This window comes from Trachypithecus francoisi, unplaced genomic scaffold (assembly GCF_009764315.1).
Source record: "Trachypithecus francoisi isolate TF-2019V2 unplaced genomic scaffold, Tfra_2.0 Lachesis_group0, whole genome shotgun sequence".
Lineage (NCBI taxonomy): Eukaryota > Metazoa > Chordata > Mammalia > Primates > Cercopithecidae > Trachypithecus > Trachypithecus francoisi.
Genome location: NW_022681453.1, coordinates 110,170,709 through 110,175,264, shown reverse-complemented (window position 1 = coordinate 110,175,264; position 4,556 = coordinate 110,170,709). Strand labels below are relative to the sequence as shown.

Below are 4,556 nucleotides of genomic sequence, written 5' to 3'. Positions count from 1 at the left end.
ATATAACAATATTTCTTTGGGTATATACCCAGTAACGGATAGCTGAGTCAAAAGATGTTTCTGCTTCTAGATCTTTGAGGAATCGCCACACTGTCTTCCACAATGGTTGAACTAATTTACATTCCCACCAACATTGTAAAAGTGTTCCTTTTTCTCCACAACCTTGCCAGCCTCTATTGTTTCTTGACATTTTAATAATGGGTATTCTGATTAGCATGTGATGGTATCACTTTGAGGTTTTGATTTGCATTTCTCTAATTATCAATACTGTTGAGCTTTTTTTGTATGTTTGTTGGCTGCATGAACATCTTCTTTTGAGAAGTGTCTGTTGAAGTCCTTGGCTTTTTAATGTCTTGTTTTGTTTTTTTCCTGTGAATATTATAATTTAAATAAGGCAAGACTAACTTTAAAAGAGAGCAAACTCTCGATTATGAAAAGAGGGAGTACAAAGAAAAAACAGCAACAAATTTAACCATAAAACAAACAAACAAAAAAAGTACTTCTTTCCTCAAATAAATTAGAAAGTGAGGATAAAACCAGAAACATGACTTCATGTTTCTGAATTTGATTTGACAAAGCTTCACCTGGATAATAATTGGTGAATAATCTTGAACATTTATGGGCAATTTAAAGAGACAGCATGTAAAGGGAGAAAATATTCATTATGTGAAAACTTTTTGAATCCTTCTGTCAAAGATAGACCCGATTTGGCTGCTGAAGGCTGGTTTGCGTCGACATGGTGGTTACCCTGAGTATCTAGATAGGCGGGCTCGTTCATGCTGCCATCACTCGCTGTGGGTTCGCGACCCACTGGGTGGCGGGCCCGGTCCCTATCAGCCAGGAGCCGGACTCTGATTCTGACTGGGAGCCGGAGGAATGGGAGCTGCAGGAGGTGGAGAGGTACCATTTTTTTCCCTGGGCCCTCAGCTTGAAGCAGGACCTTACTCCCCGCACCGCCCCAGGCTGTGCCCCCTTGGTGCCAGGCGCGCTGCCTGGCAGCGGCCCTCGTTCCTTCTTAGGGGCGTTGTCCGCGGCGCAGCGTCAGGTGTTCAGCTCCCTTGGGACCGCTGGTCCCTTCACTAATGATGTATTTCATCACCCGTTTAGAGAGTTCAGCATGCTTAAGGGCAGTTATTGTTCTAAGTGTTAGCTTTCTCAGCGTACAGAGCAGCTCTAAACCGGCAACATGGCCCGGTTGCCCTTGCGATCAAAGAGAAGTGAGCTAGGAGATCCATGATTTAGCCTGAGACTCTTCAAACATGCATCTTACTTTAGTGCATGGCTTCTGCAATTGGTTCTCTCCCCCAGCACCTTGCAACAACAGAAAAAAGCAATCCGATTCCAGAAAATTCGGAGGCAAATGGAGGCGCCTAGTCCTGGTCAGTTCCCAGGTTGGCGGAAGGCTTTGATGTCTGCACTGATGTGAGCCGAAGTTTTTCTTTTTTTTTTTTCTTTCTTTCTTTCTTTTTTTTTTTTTTCTTTAACGGAGTTCCGCTCTGTGGCCCAGGCTGGGTGCAATGGCAGATCTCCACTCACTGAAACCTCCGCCTCCCGGGTTCAAGTGATTCTCCTACTTCAGCCTCCCGAGTAGCTGGGATTACAGGCCCGCGCTTCCAAGTCTGGTTAATTTTTTGTGTGTGTTTTTAGTAGAGACAGGGTTTCACCATGTTGGCCAGGCTGGTCTCAAACTCCTGACCTCATGTGATCCACCCACCTCGGCCTCCCAAAGTGCTGGGATTACAGGCGTGAGCCACCCCGCCCTGAAGAATTTTAAAAGACAAATTTGTACCCACATTTGAGAAGAAGGTGAAGCCGGATCAAAAAGTCCTTAAGAAAACTGGGTTTGCCTACTCGCTTCGGCAACTCCAGGGCTCTGGAAATACCTGGAAGCTGCTCCCTGCAGGCCACTCTGTATCAGGTTCTGTGCTTATGCCAGGGCGTGAAGCTTCATCCAAAGACCCGAATTACAGCACAACTTTGAAAGTGAGAGAGTCAAACACTCACAGGACAAATACACCAAGGAGATGGAAGGGAAGAAATAAAGGAATCCAGGACCTGGAGGAGAGCTTTGTGCCTGTTGCTGCCGTCCTCGGTCATCAAAGAGAGCTGCAGAAGTACTCCAGTGATTGTGAGAGCACCGGAAGAACTGGGCATGGTGGGTTGCCAAGTGATCAGGAGCTGGAGGAGTTAAAGGCAGGGGAGCCAGGTAACCAGCAGTAAAATAGTGCAGAGGGGGAGAGAGTTCTTTGATAGCAACGGGAACTTCCTGTGCAGAATTTGAGTCGGGGCTAGGCTTGTGGACATGCCTCCTGAAAAGCATCTGGGAAAGTATTAATATACATGGAGCAGCCTGGATTTCCATTTATTTGGATAAGCCAGCTTGAAATAGGAAGAAGTGATGAGCCTGGAATGTGGGAGGAAAGAGTTGCGTGGATACATTCTAACTTCCTGTAGTAGTGCTCCTAGTCTGACTTCTGTAGATCGTCAGTACTCAACCCTTCTTGCTTGGGCCCTCCGTATGTTGAAAACCAGTCTGTGCTGCATGTGTTATTTCAATTTTCTGTGGTACTTTCAATATATGCTTGAGAGGAAGTGAAAGGTTTGCCTTCTGACCTCATTTCCTTCTTGATCAGTGAACACTAACAGTTCTGGGAAAACTTGGTCAATTGGTTTTCCTTAAAAGCAAAATAAAGTAAAATGTAGCAATAAAACCCAAACAATTAGTATGATTATTAGTTACAAGATATAAATTTTGTTGAATGTACAATAACAATTATTACACCTTATTTACTATTGTATTATTAGCATATGGTATGGCATATTACCTAACATCAAATAAAAGCTTAATTTAAAGTATTTGTGGGATTTTAAAAAGTTATGGATACATGACAATATTTTAAAATTATTCTGTAATTCTTTATATCACAAAACTAATCAAAACAAAATATTTTATGTGCTGAAACTAGGAAAAGATCCATTGAATCCGATAAGTATCAGAAGATAAGGGATAAATGCAGTACAGTTTTGAAGATATTGTGAGAAGGAAATGGAAGAAGCTCACACCAGGCTTATCTGCTGTGTTTACAGTGAGGTGTGGTGAAGAAGGAATGAAGGCAATTTCAAAGGATCAAAACTCATTCATTTTGGAGGAGTGCAGGCATGCAGTCAGAATGCAATAAGAATATAGAATAAGAAAACTCTAAACCCATTTTACTCATCAGGAATATCAATTTTTAGAAATTGCAATGGTTGATGTAGGTTAAAAAAGATGAAGCATGTATAAGTGCATGTGATGCATTTAAAAATTATTTACACATAAATACAAATACATATACATATAACTTTACAGAAAATATATACATTATATATTGTATATATTTATACATAATATAATTATAGAGTGACTATATACCTATATATATTTTGTGTGCATATATATGTATGTGTAAATATAAAATGTATTTTCTTTAATTTGGCATACGCATTGGAAAAACAGGCATCTGGAAAGTATTGAGACTCTGAAGTGAAGATAGAGAAAAAACTCACTGAATTATATGCAAATAGCCTAGGTATCAATTTAACCATCAAGAACAGAATAAATTTACCTAGAAAAATTGTACAGTGTCATATATAAGTTTACCTTCTAATAGAGAAGATCATATATTTACAATCTAATGGGCCATTAATGGGGCAAAAATTCAAATGAATTTATAAAGTATGGAAAGCATTCTTAAAATTAGATACCCATGGTTGTTCATCTATATCTGTTCTCATAGAATCAAATAAATTAACAGAAAAGGTTTCCTACAATTTTCTAGAGAACACCTGTTTCCTACAAAACAGGGAAATTATTTCACCAGCAGTGCTTTTTAGTATATGAAAGACACAGATTGACCAAGTAAAGTAAAATCAATTCCTTATAACCCACAAAAAATTTCAAATAACCACAACATCCACAGTCCTATGTAAGAACATAAGAACATAAATTTATATTTTTAAAATATAAATTTAGATAAAATTTTAGAAGGGTAAAACTCTTGATATCGTTGAACATCACACAAGGAAACTAAATAAAACAAATAATGTATAAAATGTATGGGCTAGAATTTTAAAATGACTTGAATTGAACCAAAAAAAGTACAAGAACAATTACAAAGAAAAATAAAATCATTGTACAACTTAAAAGCAAATGAATGACAGAAAATATCAGGCTAGAACTTTTCTTACTTTAAATAAATATGGCATATTAAAAAACAGCAGAGGCCGGGCGCGGTGGCTCAAGCCTGTAATCCCAGCACTTTGGGAGGCCGAGACGGGCGGATCACGAGGTCAGGAGATCCAGACCATCCTGGCTAACACGGTGAAACCCCGTCTCGACTAAAAAATACAAAAAATTAGCCGGGCGAGGTGGCGGGCGCCTGTAGTCCCAGTTACTCGGGAGGCTGAGGCAGGAGAATGGCGTGAACCTGGGAGGCGGAGCTTGCAGTGAGCTGAGATCCGCCACTGCACTCCAGCCTGGGCGGCAGAGCCAGACTCTGTCTCAAAAAAAAAAAAAA

At 40.1% G+C, this 4,556-nt stretch overlaps 1 pseudogene; it reads left to right on the top strand.

Moving 5' to 3' along the window:
• Positions 1-736: 736 nt before the first annotated feature.
• On the top strand, positions 737-2,281 carry LOC117077015 (annotated as a pseudogene).
• The last annotated feature ends 2,275 nt before the right edge of the window (positions 2,282-4,556 follow it).